Source organism: Lissotriton helveticus, chromosome 7, assembly GCF_964261635.1.
Source record: "Lissotriton helveticus chromosome 7, aLisHel1.1, whole genome shotgun sequence".
Lineage (NCBI taxonomy): Eukaryota > Metazoa > Chordata > Amphibia > Caudata > Salamandridae > Lissotriton > Lissotriton helveticus.
Genome location: NC_136068.1, coordinates 1,493,996,013 through 1,494,012,484, shown reverse-complemented (window position 1 = coordinate 1,494,012,484; position 16,472 = coordinate 1,493,996,013). Strand labels below are relative to the sequence as shown.

Genomic DNA, 16,472 nt, shown 5'->3' with positions numbered 1-16,472 from the left:
CCAGTGGTGTAGCGAGGAAAACATTTTCATTTCTCCTCTTTTTTTCCTCTTTCAATGCGTGCTGCATTCTACAGCACGTATTGGAAGAGGAAATCACCTCAAATTATTGTTTTTGTGCAGGAAGGTACTCCTTCCTGCACAGAAACAAACTCCCCACGACGCAGGCATCCTTGCACCATGGTGCAAGAGTTCCTGTGCCGGCACATGGCAGCAGTTTGTGCGCCAGCGCAGGGAAAATCCCCAAGATGCAATATATTGTTGTAAATATGTCACATCCCTGTGCTTTGAAAATAACGAGACGCAGCAAAATGACTTGGGGCACAGCGCTGGGTTAGTTTCCTGTAAATAGGGCCCAAGTACATTACGGGGGATATTATCAACGGGCAGCGATAATTTTCACTGGCCGTGCTTAGCAATAAATTTTCTTATCGCAGGTTATCTCTTGAATTTATCGCCCTGGTAGCGCGTTATTAACAACTCGTTTCTCCAGGGTGATAACAATTCCAGAGATAGCGAGTTTATCGCCGTTTTGCAGGGAACATGGCTGGTTTTCCAGCGATGCTCCCTGCAAAATGTCAATAACCTTGCTGATACGACCCACAGGGTCTTATCAGCATAATCTACCCCAATGTTAGGGCTAGGTAAGTCTGCATTTTAGCAGACGTTAGTTTTTGGAGAAAACAGCGGTTTTCTCCAAAAACTAACATCTGCTAAAATGCTGGGGCAGCCTTGTAAATAGCGCGATGTGCCCATCAGCGCTATTTGCAAGGCTGTACTGCCCAGTGACGCCCACTTTGCATCTCATTAGAGATACAAAAGACGAGGCGTCGGTAACAAGGCTGCTAACATGCGCTAATGCTTGTTAGCACCTTGTTAATAGGGAGAAAACATTATCTCCGCTTTTTTGGCTTTTAAAGCCAAAAAAAGCAGAGATAAGGCCTTTGATAATATGCCAAAACATAGAGAGGAGTATCCCCTTTGAAGATAAAGAAGAAAACAAGTTACTTACCTGTAACTTTGGTTCCCCAGTATTGGTAACTTTCATAGATTCCCATGCTTTGTATCATTCCCCGTCGTCGGACTGGGAGTCTCGGTAATAAAAAATATCATAGTAGTAGGTACAAAAGAGAAAGAAAAGGCCTAGGCCTCATTCCCTTTTGTAACATATCAGCCTCTTTTTGTAAAAGAGACCAAACTCTAGGCGTCAGCCAATCAGAAGAGCCTCACCCTTAGAACCTTCCTGAAGGAACCTCAGAGCCTCAGATTTTCGTAGCCGTAGTGTGCTAGACACCATAGTTGCTGAAGGCTGAGCTTTCCCCGGGGAGGTGGGTGGGCGCATGGGAATCTATGAAAGTTACCAATACTGGGGAACCAAAGTTACAGGTAAGTAACTTGTTTTCTTGCCCCAGTATTGGAACTTTCATAGATTCCCATGCTTTGTATCAGAATAGCAAGCAGTAAACATCATAAACACATTTTGTAAAGCAGTATATCATAACATTAGCCAGAAAATTACAAAATGTGTCACCCATGGAAGGTGGGATAGAAAGGAAAGCTCACCCATCACTTGAAGAGGTTTCTCAGGACAGCCTGGCCCACAGCCGCATCATCCTGCTGCAATGACTCTAAGCAATAATGCTTAGTGAACGTGTGCACGCTGCTCCAGGTAGCAGCTCTGCAGATGTCCTTGATATGTACCCCCGCAAAGAGGGCCGTAGAAGAAGCCACTGATCTCGTCGAGTGAGCGCGGATCTTGCCCACTAGAGGTTTTCCTGCTAACTTGTGGCAATGCAGAATGGCACTTGAAATCCATCTCGAGATCCCCTGTTTAGACAGAGGGAGACCTTTGCTTGGACCGCCGAAAGCAATGAACAATTGTGAAGATTTTCTAAAGTCTTTGGTGCGGTCCGTGTAGAACTTCAGACAGCGTTGCAAATCCAGAGTGTGTAATGTCTTTTCTGCTGGAGTGACTGGGTTCGGAAAAAATGTCTTTAGAATGACCGGCTCATTTAGGTGAAAGTCAGTGGGGACCTTGGGAATGAACCTTGGGTTTGTCCTTAAGATGGTAGTGTTCTTTTTGAACTGCAAAAACGGTTCTTGGATAGTTAAGGCTTGCATCTCCCCCACTCGCCTCGCTGATGTGAGGGCCAAGAGTAAAGCTAACTTCCATGATAAGAATTTTAGGTCTGAGCGGTGAATCGGCTCAAAAGGTCCCTTCATTAGTTGAGCCAGGACTAAGTTCAGATGCCATGCTGGAGGAGGAGATCGCACTGGCGGATAGACCCTGAACAGGCCTTTGAGGAATTGTTTGACAATTCTTGCAGACCACAACGAAGGACCAGAATCAGATCTTCTGAATCTCGAAATCGCCGCTAAATGAACCTTGATAGTAGAATGGGACAGATTAGACTTAGCTAGCGAGAGTAGGTAAGGTAGGAGCTGATGAGGTTTTGACGTGAAAGGATTAATCTTTTCTTTCTTGCACCAGATACAGAACCTTTTCCACTTCAGTCTGTATGTTTTGTTTGTGGACGGAGCCCTTGCCTGAGAGAGGATGTCTTTGACCTCATTGGAAAGAGGAACATTCATGTATTCTCGCTGGTCAGGAGCCATGCAGTCAGGTGCAACGATCTCGGGTCTGGATGCCAAACTTGTCCTTCGGACATTGCGAGGAGATCCGGAACGTCCTGCAGCTTTATCGGAGGTACTAGCGATAGCAGATGGAGCTCGGTGTACCAGAATTGTCTTGGCCATGCCGGGGCTATAAGGATGAGCTTGCATGGTTCCGTCCTCATCTTCCTGAGGAGACGAGGAAGCAGGGGAATCGGTGGAAATGCATAGAGAAACCTCCCCGTCCAGGCTATCGACAGGGCATTGCCCAACGAGCCTTGGTGATGGAACCTGCTGGCGTAGGCTAGGCACTTTTTGTTGGCCGGCGTGGCAAAAAGGTCCACCTCTGGTGTGCCCCATTTTTGAAAGAGTAGGTCTATCACTTGTTGTTTCAGCTCCCACTCGTGACTGACTGAGGCGAGCCTGCTCAGCCTGTCTGCGCCCTCGTTGAGCACTCCTGGTAAGTGCTCCGCCTTTAGAGAAATTCCGTGAAGAATAGTCCATTCCAGAATCTGTTGAGCCTCTCACGACAAGGGGAGTGACCTCGTCCCTCCTTCCTTGTTCACATAATGCATAGCCGTGGTGTTGTCCGTCCTGACTAGCACCTGTGAACCCTGGAGACGCGGAAGAAAGGCTTGAAGGGCTAACCTGATCGCTCTCAGCTCCAACAGGTTGATGTGTAGCTTTTGGTCGCTTGGAGACCAATGGCCGCTGACCTGCAGGTCCTGCATCACTGCTCCCCATCCCTCCAATGACGCATCCGTCGTCAGTATGTGAGGTGATGGAACGCTTGCGAAGGATAGACCTTGGCATAAGTTCTGTGGATTCGACCACCAAAGCACTGCCTCCTTCATCTCTGGAGTGACCATTACTTTGTCGTCGAACGATCCCTGCACTTGCTGCCACTGGAGGTCCAGTTGCTCCTGCAGGGGGCGCATCCGTAGCCTGCAGTGCGGGATCAGGGGTATACAAGATGACATCACCCCCAACAGCGACTTGTAGCTGCGTACAGAAAGACACTTTTTTCTTTGAAGGCTTCCTGCTAATCTTTGCAGTTTCTGTACCCTCTCTCGAGTCGGAAATGCCTTTGAGAGCCGCGAATCCAACAGCGCTCCCAAGAACCGCGCTGTCCGTGACGGCAGCAGCGTGGATTTCTCCATGTTCAAGGTGAGACCCAGATTTTGGAACAGAGTGGTGCAAGCCTGCACCGCGTCCTGCGCTAATGCTCTGGTCGGGGCCTTTAGTAACCAATCGTCCAGGTAAGGGAAGACCTGGAAGTGGTGTTTGCGCAGAAATGCTGCTACAGGTGCCAGCACCTTCGTAAAAATCCTTGGAGCAGAGCGAAGGCCGAACGGCGAGACTCTGAACTGAAAATGGCTCTTGGCTACTGTGAAGCGTAGGAACCTTCTGTGCGCTGGGTGAATCGGGATATGGAAGTACGCATCCTCCAGATCGAGTGTGGCCATATAATCCCCCGGGTTGACCATTTTCAAAACATCCTGTAGGGATACCATCCTGAAGGATAAGGAGATGAGATAGGCATTTAGCTCCCTGAGGTCCAGGATGGGACGCCACTTCTCCTGCGTTTTCCTCACCAGGAAGAACCTGGAATAGAAACAGTTGCCCTGTTGATTGGAGGGGACCGGCTCTATCGCTCCTTTGCGGAGCATTTGTTGCACTTCTAGCCGCAGGAGATGCAGACGTCTGGAAGGGATGGCTGATGGGGGTCTGGGTGGAGGGACTTCCGTAAACTCCAAAGTATGTCCCCGTCTGATGATGTTGAGCACCCAACGGTCCGATGTAATTTGGGACCAGTTCAGAAGGAATTTTGACACCCTGCCTCCAACTGATGATCTCTCGGAGGAGGGAGCAGTAGGCAGAGCCAGCAGGCCGCTATTGGCGTTTGGACGAGTCTCGTCCACGGGCAGTTTGCTTGCCTTTGTTGTAAGGCCGTGAATAACCAGAGGACTGGCCCTGTCTTTGTTGGTATGACTGGCGATTCGGCTGGTACCCAGAGCTGTTGGAAGAATAGCGCTGTTGTTGGTATGCGCCTCTATAGGTGCCACCTCTGCCTCTTGTGCCCCTAAAAGGAGTTTTGCGGTACTGGAGTGTACCCAGCGATCTAGCTGTTTCCGTGTCCTTCTTGATGTCTTGCAGCGTTTCGTCGATCAATTTGCCGAAGAGTGCCTCGCCATCAAAAGGTAGATCAAGGACCTTGGTTTGGATTTCTGGCCGAAACCAAGTCGCTTTTAGCCATCCCTGGCGTCTTAGTACTGCTGCTCCTGCCAAAGCCCTAAAGGACGTTGTGGCAATGTCCATGGCACAGTCTATTATCTCCATGGAGACCGCTTCACCTTCTTGCAAGGTTTTCTTGGCTTCCAGCCCGCTTTCCGGTGGAAGCTGATCCAAGTAGGGAGCTATATCGCACCATAACTGGCGATCATATCGCCCCAATATTGCCAAAGCATTGGCGGCGCGAACCAGAAGGCTAGCAACGGATGAAAATCTCTTGCCTGTGTTATCCATCCGTCGTCCATCCTTGTCAGGAGGTGCTGTCAAGGGAGCAGAAGGGTTCCGTGACTTCCTTTGCGCCGCTTGGGAGATTACAGAGTCCGGTTTGGGATGACCTGTCAGGGCAGCCGGTGCATCATCCGGCGCTTTATACTTTTTATCAAGGCGCGGTAGCACAGGGACCACCGTCGCTGGGTTTTTCATCGTTTTCAAACCCTCCTTCCATAGATGTTCCACAATTGGAATGGACCTCGTAGTCTTGCGGAGAGTGTCTTTAAAATCATACAAGAAACAGTCTGTGGTTTCCGCAGGCAATACCAACTTAAATCGGCCGGCTGCACGTTCCATCAGTTGGTGAAAACTGCCAATGTCAACAGGAGGAGAGTCACCTAGGTCCTGGTGGGGCGACGCTGGATCCGGGATGATGTAGTCATTGTATTCATCCCCTTCCTGATCCGAGTCCTGATTATCACCGGATGACGCATCCGTATCATTATCATGATCCTCATCCGGCTCATCCGCAGTTCCAGACGCAATCTGGGGCACTGGCCGCTGTGGTTGAGGAGGAGTCTGCACTGGGTGTGCCTGAGGGACACTTGAAGAGTGGTCCTTCACTGGTGTTGACGGAGTAGACCTCCTCGGCGCTGGACGCTCGGCCTTGGACTTGTAGTCTTGCAACATCTTGTGCAGGTCATGCAGGAAGGACGTCGGTACTGAAACCATGCCTTGTGATTCACAGTCCATTAAGTGGTCTGTTTGTGGGTAGTCACCTCCACCTTGTTCATATGCCCCCTCTGAGTCCGTCTCTTGACTTTTAATGAGAAGCTGAGATGGGCTATTTGCATACTCAAAGCTATCCTGACCATCTCCCTCAGAGTAGTCCTGGTCTAGCAACGTCGTTGGGGGTAATGAGGTCACCCTCCTTGGGGATGTCATTTCAGGCGTGATCCTTGTGAGAGAGATTGTTACCCTCCTCTCTGCAGCCAGTATCGTTGGTTGGGCCGTCGACGCTGGTGAAATCCTCGTAGACGAGATAGGAATAGTAGATGTCGTCGTCGACGCTACCGACGACGAGCCCGCCGTCGATGTAGAAATTGTTGTCGTCGTCGAAGCACTCGTCGACGACATGACCGTCGTCGACGGTCGTCGTCGGTACTGCCGTCGTCTACACTGTCGTCGACGACGATGGTTTCCTCGTCGACGATGTCTTCGCCGTCGTCGACGATGTCGTCGGCATACTTCCCGTCGACGCCGCTGTCGTCGAGGTCTTCTTAACCGACGACGAAGCCTTCGTCGTCGACGTTCCCGTCGACGAGCCCGTCGACGGGACCAATTGGATCTTGTTTTTCTTTTTCGTCGTCGACGGAGCCACCGTCGACGAAGTCTTCGTCGTAGAGGACTTGGAACTCCTCTCTGAAGAGTGTGAAGAGGGTCTTTTGAAGGCTGGGTCTGTCTTCTCATCCTTAGGAGGCGAAACCAGTTCTGCCTTGCCCGACCCACTGCGGTGGGGGGAACCTCCTGAACCCCGGCCATCAGACTCCCTGGGGGTCTTCTTTGAAGCCTTAGAGGGGCGCTCAATAGAGGAAGATGGGGAACCTCTACCCCTTTTCACTGACCTTTTAGAGGAAGCACAAGACGCCGATTCCTCCTCATCACTGGAAACTCCATGTTTCCTTTCCTTCTGCCTCTGCAACCATGTGAGAAGCCTTCCAGCACGATCTCTCAAGGTCTTGGTGGAGAGAGTGCGACAAATCTTACATTCCTCTGCCCTGTGATCTGGATACAGGCAGTAGATGCAATCCTTGTGTTTGTCTTCCACAAACAGCCTTTTCTTCCCACAGGTGGAACAGGGCTTGAAAAGGGCTTTTTTCTTCTCAACCTCAGACATTTTGAAGAAGAAGAGTGTTCTGAAGAAAACTGAAGAAAATCCTGAAGAAATATCTGTAGAAATGGGTTTAAAAGAGTAGAAATAGAGCAGAGCTCAATGGAGACTCCCTAGCACAACGTGCGGTAGAAAATCTGAGGCTCTGAGGTTCCTTCAGGAAGGTTCTAAGGGTGAGGCTCTTCTGATTGGCTGACGCCTAGAGTTTGGTCTCTTTTACAAAAAGAGGCTGATATGTTACAAAAGGGAATGAGGCCTAGGCCTTTTCTTTCTCTTTTGTACCTACTACTATGACTACTATGATATTTTTTATTACCGAGACTCCCAGTCCGACGACGGGGAATGATACAAAGCATGGGAATCTATGAAAGTTCCAATACTGGGGCAACAGACGTATCTGGAGGGCAGGTTTTTTGGCAAGAAGGAGAATATTCATCCTTTTGTTTAAAACCCCTCACTCACCAACCTAGTGGTGACATGCTTCATCATCGGGGTCCACCCTGGCGGCCTAGCGCCACCGGGGTGTGCTACGACACCTGTACTACAGTGGAGCGGGTTGTGACTGTGGGTGTGAAAAATCAAATGTAAAAAATTGTCCTGGTTGTACTCAAAAATATAATTTTAATTATAGAGCAACTGAACAATGTTAAAAATAAGTGAGCGAGATCCTGGTAGGGGAGTTACGACCAAGGGATCTCTATATGTGTTTATGTTGAATGGTCAACATGTTTCTACCTTTAGGGCGTTTGCCCGGTATTCATCAGGACCAAAAAAGCAGGTGGACAGGAGGTGTGTGCTCCCTAAAAAGCACACCCTTCCCTGATCCCCTGTGTACCTTCTGGCAAAATGGCCAGTGGTATATACTGCTCAGTAAAATAAGTGAGCAAGTGAAGAAGTGAAAAAGAGACTCAGTTGTGAGCTCTATGGGGCTTCAACGGGCAGGGCGTAGGTTCATTGCCGTAAGCGCAACATATTAGTTACTTGGCGGGAAGGACAGAGTCTGACCTACTCCTCTCCGTTAGGAGTAGGTCAGACTCTGTCCTTCCCGCCAAGTAACTAATATGTTGCGCTTACGGCAATGAACCTACGCCCTGCCCGTTGAAGCCCCATAGAGCTCACAACTGAGTCTCTTTTTCACTTCTTCACTTGCTCACTTATTTTACTGAGCAGTATATACCACTGGCCATTTTGCCAGAAGGTACACAGGGGATCAGGGAAGGGTGTGCTTTTTAGGGAGCACACACCTCCTGTCCACCTGCTTTTTTGGTCCTGATGAATACCGGGCAAACGCCCTAAAGGTAGAAACATGTTGACCATTCAACATAAACACATATAGAGATCCCTTGGTCGTAACTCCCCTACCAGGATCTCGCTCACTTATTTTTAACATTGTTCAGTTGCTCTATAATTAAAATTATATTTTTGAGTACAACCAGGACAATTTTTTACATTTGATTTTTCACACCCACAGTCACAACCCGCTCCACTGTAGTACAGGTGTCGTAGCACACCGCGGTGGCGCTAGGCCGCCAGGGTGGACCCCGATGATGAAGCATGTCACCACTAGGTTGGTGAGTGAGGGGTTTTAAACAAAAGGATGAATATTCTCCTTCTTGCCAAAAAACCTGCCCTCCAGATACGTCTGTTCTTTATCTTCAAAGGGGATATTCCTCTCTATGTTTTGATATAATTCCTCCCAGGGGAATAGGAGTGATCTCAGGTTCACATTTGAGTGAACAAACTCCCTTACTCTCTCTCTTGATTGTAGCAGCTTTGATAATATGCCCCTACATGCTTTACAGAAAAACGTGTGTTTGAAATAAAACAATAAATTCACATTTGCTCATGGCTCTTCTCCTAATCATATCCCTAACTTTGCCCCTCACAACGATCCTAATCCATAGTTTTACCAGTAAGGCCCTGATTATGAGTGGGACGCGTAATTCCGATCTGAGCGCAAACCCCTGTTAACGCACGGTTTGGAATTACGATAGCTCGATATTTAACGCATCTGATAATTATCGAATGCATTAACTAATTCATCCTTCATTATATTTCGGCATGTCAAACATGCCGAAATTTAACGGGGGAAATCCATATGGTATTTACCGTATCATGTGGCTTTTAGGAGTTAAAAAACAAAATATGCATGTTATTCCCAAACAACTCATGTTAGATGATATTTAGCGTACTCAATAAATAACGCACCCTGTGGTATCGCTCTTTATCTGTGCAATAAATAGCACTTATACTCGTAATCAGGGCCTTACTAGCTAAACATCTTAAGAGGTATTTGTTTTTTGATTTCAGCTGTTTTATCGTAGAAAAAGAGTGAAAACACATCATAATATAGCACCTCTATTAAGAATGCCATTCTAGCCTTGAAAATATAGCTCTTGATTAAAAGGGAAACACTTACTCCAGGTTTGATCCTTTTGTCAGGATTTAATGTATTTGTTTCTTATGATTATGCATTAAAGCCGTTAGAAAGGAATAGAAAGCCTTTCGCAATTGTGAATTCTATTCTTTAAATATGTTTTTTAATTTCACATCCGTCCACAATCAGATTGATGGGGAACTTTACACAGATCCAACACTGCACGATTTGATGTTTTCACACTTGATACTATGCTGACTATAGAAGCAATCCTTCTTGATCTTTTTTTTGTTTGATTTAGAGCATTTTGAAGATTATCGGATGTCATAAAGTGTTCGTAGCATTTAAAGGGGGTATTAGGAATTTGAGTTTTACTGGGGCATGATATTAGATTGTGAACCATGAGTGTAGTAAGGCTGTACCCAGGTAAAAATTATTCCTGGTATTTGTGGAAGTACTTTGGCATTTATGATGGTACATTGGCATAATTAGATGGTACAGAGGTTACTTATGAGTTTGCGCTTGAGCATTAGATGTTAATACTGACATTTGAACGTGGTATTTGTGAATTTCAGGCTTTGCTGGGATGATGAGATAGTACATGAGCAGCAATTCTGAACCTGGGCAATCTGGCATTTGATGGCAGGATTTGGACATTTGAACATGGGCATATCTAGATGGTACAAAGTGTGTGAGGTTGAACCTGGGCATCAAATACTGCTCTTGATGTTTGACAGTGGTAAAATGGACTTTTCGGACTGTACGAGGGCATAATGAAACTGCAAGGGCATAATGAATCTGTACAATAGCTGCAAGGTAGAACTGCTGCAGTAAATGCAGTGCCATTTGATGGTTGTACCTGGGTATTTTAGAATTTGCAGGGCATGAAGAGACTTACACGGGCAATAAGGCTGAACCTAGAGACATAAGTTACTAATTCACTAAAAATGAGACGCTCATAATAAGTTACTCAATAGCATATTGTCAGAATCTGAAAAGTTGCTATTTGAGCACAAAGTGTATTTCTAGGAAATTACAAATTAATGTTCGACTCAGATCTGCCCTGGAAGGTCCCTCTGGCCCCAGGAACTCAACCTGATCAGACTCAAGCTCATCTGGGACAGTTCCTTCTTCAGGCCTAGGATCATCTCCCTCAAGAGGCTGATCTGTACTCTGAACCAGGGGAGAAAGACACTTCCTTACCCCTACTGCTCCTTTTCTTGGAAGGCACTTGGTCCATTCTTCCAGGATCCAAGACCTGTTAACTGTTAGACATGTTTGCCTGTGATGGAGCAAGGTGAAGAACAAGATTTTGTTCAAACTTGCAAAGTTAATCTCCCATATTAATAGTAATTAAATTAATACGCATGTGGTGAAATTACTAATCAACTTAGTTTAAGAATTTATTCATCAGTACACGCGGGATTAACTAATGTGCTTTATGTTGCAAACGCAAAAAAAAAAAAATGTAACCATGTCTATTGTCTTTGTCAGTATTAAATGCGGCTGTTTAACTAATGGCATGTGCTTATTTGTGTGCTTACGTTATGTCTTTTCTGTGACAAAAGCTCATGGAGATTCGTGCAGTTCAAAGAAGAAATGTAAATATAATGCTGCTTGTATGTGCTTTGCCAGGTAACATATTAACGGGAATAATTAGTAAAGGGGGTGGGTAACAGAATGGGTCTCAATTCTTTAATTAATTGATGTCTTGTGTTTGTTTAATAATAGTTTCCAAAGGGAGGCCTAAAGTTCGTTCAGAAAATGGCTGACAGAGTTGCAGATGCAAAAACTTGTCCAGAGTGGAGCCTTGCACATGCGTAGCTGTGGAGATTTTTACCACATTGTCATCAATATTTGAAAAAGCAGTTCTTTCGTTGTGCTGAACGTGCTCTCGGAGAAAAGGCTCAAGGACAGGAACTTAAAGTGTCTGCCAAGGCTAGGAAGTTGGTGTTTGAAACTCGAGGAAAAAGTATCTTTCTTGAGGAAGCCAAAGTTGTGGAAATAGGGCTTATGTGAAGCCCGGACTTGGTCAAGAAACGGTAGTGACCTAACGCTTTTATCATGGACTGACACAGGACAGCCAATGAGAAGCTTGGATTTCTATGAAAGAATGTAAAATGTAGAAAGTTTAGTTAGAAAGAAAGGTATAAAAACTGATGTTATGAGCAGGAGAGCTGCCTTTTGCTTTCCGATTCCTGATTGACGTGACATGCTGTTGGACTCTTGGTTCACGTAAGGACAGCAGACTTTAAATGATTTTTCCTTTCTAGGTGGAGTGAGAATTAGACAGGGAAATAGATTTAGGGAATGGAAACTGTTATTTGCTAATAATTCGTGCTTTCTGATTTTGCTTTAGAAATGTCAGTCTAATAAATCAATTCTTATCAAAATGCTGCTTTCTTACTTGCTAATAAAATAAAGATTCTTAACTTAAATGCTCTTTCTTTTGAAAAATAAAGCTAATAAAATTAGATTTGAAATGACAAGCTGGTCTTGTTTATTCATGGTCTAGTTTCCATCAGTTGATCCATTCGCCTTAGTGGCCTAATTATAAATGATATAAGTTTAAAACCATGGTGAGAACAGATAAACTGCAGTTGTATATAATTATGTAAATAGTTTGTGAATAGTTTTGATTAATTAGGTCACATGATTCAGTTGCTCAAAAATTGTCTTGTTGGTTTATGGGCCTTTATATGTGTTTCATGATTAATGGTGAGTATCATGGTGATGGGTAGTGTTATTGAGACAGTTTTTCAATCAGAGCGCTGGATCAATTACTTTGTAGCAGAGTTCGGTTACTATGGTAACTGACATGTTACATGGTAAATACATAGGATTGATGACTAAAACATGTTGAGTTTGTTCAGTTGTTATATGTAGTCGAAAGGTTTTTTCCAGCAGTGCGAAAATTCCTGGTTTGCCCGCATGAGAAGTGTGACAGGTGAAGTTACACAGTGCATTTGTTCTGTTTCAAAATAGTGGTATTGCCGTATATCACAAATGTTGTGGACGTACAGCACAAGTTTAGGGATTTTAGGTGTGTAAGGTAGAATGCATAGTGAGGATTGTCTATGAAATCATAACTTTTGAGTATAGGGACTGGTGTCCTGTTTTATCAATCAATCAATCAATCAAAGCATTTGTATAGCGCGCTACTCACCCGGAGGGTCTCAAGGCGCTTGGGGAGGGGGGGGTCCGCTACTGCTCGAACAGCCAGGTCTTGAGCTGCTTCCTGAAGGCGAGGTGGTCCTGGGTCAGGCGGAGGTGGGTCGGGAGGGAGTTCCAGGTCTTGGTGGCGAGGTAGGAGAAGGACCTTCCCCCTGTGGTGACTCTTCGGATGCGGGGGACGGCGGCGAGAGAGTGGCCGGTCGATCGGAGCTGGCGTTTGGGAGCGTAGAAATTGAGGCGGCTGTTGAGGTATCCTGGTCCTTGGTTGTGCAGGGCTTTGTGTGCGTGGGTGAGGAGACGGAAGGTGATTCTCTTGTTGACCGGGAGCCAGTGCAGGTCTCGCAGGTGTCCGGAGATGTGGTTGCGACGGGGGATGTCCAGGATGAGCCTTGCTGAGGCGTTCTGGATCCGCTGGAGTCTCTTCTGGAGTTTGGCGGTGGTTCCGGCGTAGAGGGCGTTGCCGTAGTCCAGTCGGCTGGTGACGAGGGCCTGGGTGACCGTCTTCCTGGTCTCGGTGGGGATCCACCGGAAGATCTTGCGTAGCATGCGTAGGATGTTGTAGCATGACGAGGAGACGGCGTTGACTTGTCTCTTGTCTGGTCATGGAGAGGGATGAGTCCAGGATGAAGCCCAGGTTGCGTGCGTGGTCTGTTGGTTTGGGTGCGCTGCCCAGGGCGGGGGGCCACCAGGAGTCGTCCCAGGCGGAGGGTGAGGATCCCAGGATGAGGACTTCCGTCTTGTCCGAGTTCAGTTTCAGGCGGCTGTTCTTCATCCATTCGGCTACCTCCTTCATCCCTTCGTGTAGGTTGGCTCTGGCGGTGGCGGGGTCGTTGGTGAGGGAGAGGATCAGCTGGGTGTCGTCGGCGTAGGAGATGATGTTGAGGTTGTGCTGTCGTGCGATGGCTGCGAGGGGACTCATGTAGACGTTGAAGAGGGTTGGGCTGAGCGAGGAGCCTTGAGGAACGCCGCAGATGTCCACTGCAGCGCCTTCTCCCGGATTCCGACGTTGCTGAGGCGCTGTACTAGGGTCCGGTGGCAGACGGTGTCGAAGGCCGCGGAGAGGTCTAGGAGGATGAGGGCCGCTGTTTCTCCGTTGTCGAGCAGGGCTCGGATGTCATCGGTGGCTGCGATCAGGGCGGTCTCGGTGCTGTGGTTGGTCCTGAAGCCAGACTGCGAGAGGTCGAGGGATCCGTTCGTCTTGAGGAAGGCGGCCAGCTGCTTGTTGACGGTCTTCTCGATGACTTTTGCGGGGAACGGGAGCAGCGAGATGGGTCGGTAGTTCTTGAGGTCGGAGGGGTCGGCTGATGGCTTCTTTAGTAGGGCGCTGAGTTCGGCGTGCTTCCAGCTCTCCGGGAAGGTAGCGGTGTCGAAGGAGGTGTTGATGATGTCCCGCAGGTGGGGTGCGATGACAGCGTCGGCCTTGTTGAAGACGTGGTGAGGGCAGGGGTCTGTCGGAGATCCGGAGTGGATGGTGTTCATCGTGCGCATGGTGTCTTCGGTGCTGATCGGGGTCCAGGCGCGGAGGGTGGTGGTGGGGGGGCGGTGGTTCGGTCGTGGCGAGCGTCGGTTGAGTGCTGAAGCTGTTGTGTATGTCCGTGATCTTGTCGTGGAAGTATGAGGCGAGGGAGTTGCAGAGGTCTTGCGAAGGGGTGATGTCGTTGTTTCCGGCGTTGGGGTTGGAGAGCTCTTTGACGATATTGAAGAGTTCATTGCTGTTGTGTGCGTTGTTGTCCAGTCGTTCCTTGAATGCAGTTTTCTTGGCGGTGTGGATCAGTTGGTGGTGTTTTCGGGTGGCGAGCTTGAGGGTAGTCATGTTGTCCGATGTTGGTTCTCTGCGCCAGGCTTTCTCAAGGGCTCTGCAGTTCTTCTTCGAGTTCTTAAGTTTGTCGGTGAACCATGGGGCTTTTTTGCTGCCGGGTCTGTTAGGCGGGGTCCTCAGAGGGGCGAGGTCGTCTGCGCAGTCGCTGATCCACATCGTGAGGTTGGTGGCCGCTTGGCTGGGGTTCGCTGCGGTGGTGGGTGGGTTCCTGCTCAGGGAAGTTGCGAGTTGATCGGCTGTGATCTTGTTCCAGCTTCTGCGTGCAACCTGTTGCTGGTGGTGGTGGATCGTGGTCCTTTTGAAGCTGAAGTGGACGCAGCTGTGGTCCGTCCAGTGGAGTCCGGTGGCGTGGCTGAAGGCGATGTCCTTGCTGGAGGAGAAGACGGGGTCGAGAGTGTGTCCGGCGTAGTGGGTGGGGGTGGTCACCAGTTGCTTGAGTCCGAGGTTGGCGAGGTTGTCCAGCAGGGTGGTGGTGTTGCGGTCGTTGTTGTTCTCCAGGTGGAAGTTGAGGTCCCCAAGGAGGATGTAGTCGGCGGAGGGGAGGGCTTGCGGGCTGACGAAGTCGGCGATGTCCTCGCTGAATTGTGTGCGTGGTCCCGGGGGTCTGTAGATGAGGGTGCCTCTGAGGGTGGTCCTGGGGTTGATGTGGATCTGGAAGTGCAGGTGCTCGGCGGGTGCGAGGGTGTCGTCGGTGTTGGTCATGATGCGGATGGAGTTCCTGTGGATGATGGCAATGCCTCCTCCGGTCTGGTTGACGCGGTCCCTCCGGATGATCTTGTAGCCGTCCGGGATGGCGATGGCGATATCGGGCGCCGAGGAGGCGTTCATCCAGGTTTCCGTGAGGAAGGCGACGTCTGGGGCTGTGGTGTCGAGCAGGTTCCAGAGCTCGACGGCGTGTCTGTGGACCGAGCGGGTGTTGAGCAGGATGCAATTCAGGTGGCTGTTGCTGATGTTCATCGAGGTCTTGGGCACTGCTGGAGTGGTGCAGGTCCGGATGCAGGCGAACTTGCAGGCGTTGCAGCAGAAGGGTCCGCGGGTGCGTCTCGGGGTGGCTCGGTAGCAGCCCGGGAGTCTGCCGGCGTTGAGTGCGTAGAGGTGGTGGCGGCGTAGGTCCGGCGGGAGGGCTGGTGGCTGCGGGGGCCAGGGGTCCTGGCACTGGGCGCAGTCCAGGCGCGGACGGGCGTAGACGGGCTTACCTTTGGCGCACCTTCGGCTCTCAATCGGTGCTCCCGCTGCGCGCGTCCGCTGCGCGGTCGCTCTGGGGGCGTCATAAGAAGGGTGCCGGTAGGGAGGGTCTGCGGGGAGGCGGGAGCGGGTTAGCCAATCGGCTGGCGGGGGGGCGGGCCGCGGGCTGGCAGCGGCGGGAAAAACGGGTGCGGGCGGCCCTGCGGCGGCTGGGGCGTGGGAGGAGGGAGCAGGCGGCGTTGGCGGCGGCGGCAGGTAGGCACAGGAGCAGGTAGGTGCTGGAGCGGGAGGCAGGAAGAGCGTCGGGGCAACCAGGCCGGTAGAGGCGCTGTGGTCGCTCCCTAGGTGAAGTTTGGGTCCCCTTAAGAAGGGTGCCGGTAGGGAGGGTCTGCGGGGAGGCGGGAGCGGGTTAGCCAATCGGCTGGCGGGGGGGCGGGGCCGCGGGCTGGCAGCGGCGGGAAAAACGGGTGCGGGCGGCCCTGCGGCGGCTGGGGCGCAGGAGGAGGGAGCAGGCGGCGGCGGCGGCAGGTAGGCACAGGAGCAGGTAGGTGCTGGAGCGGGAGGCAGGAAGAGCGTCGGGGCGACCAGGCCGGTAGAGGCGCTGTGGTCGCTCCCTAGGTGAAGTTTGGGTCCCCTTAAGAAGGGTGCCGGTAGGGAGGGTCTGCGGGGAGGCGGGAGCGGGTTAGCCAATCGGCTGGCGGGGGGGCGGGGCCGCGGGCTGGCAGCGGCGGGAAAAACGGGAGCGGGCGGCCCTGCGGCGGCTGGGGCGCTGGAGGAGGGAGGAGGGAGCAGGCGGCTTCGGCGGCGGCGGCAGGTAGGCACAGGAGCAGGTAGGCGCTGGAGCGGGAGGCAGGAAGAGCGTGGGGGCGAGAAAAGAGTAGTAGAATTTATCCAAGCTTGAGTGAAGGGTAAGG

At 50.0% G+C, this 16,472-nt stretch overlaps 1 long non-coding RNA gene across 1 annotated transcript in view; it reads left to right on the top strand.

Moving 5' to 3' along the window:
- LOC144770418 (uncharacterized) overlaps positions 1-9,695 on the top strand; it is a 361,721-nt gene extending 352,026 nt beyond the window's left edge. Inside the window, exon 3 of the long non-coding RNA XR_013598886.1 lies at positions 9,682-9,695. This is a non-coding gene — a long non-coding RNA (uncharacterized LOC144770418). The remainder of the gene's footprint in view (positions 1-9,681) is intronic.
- The last annotated feature ends 6,777 nt before the right edge of the window (positions 9,696-16,472 follow it).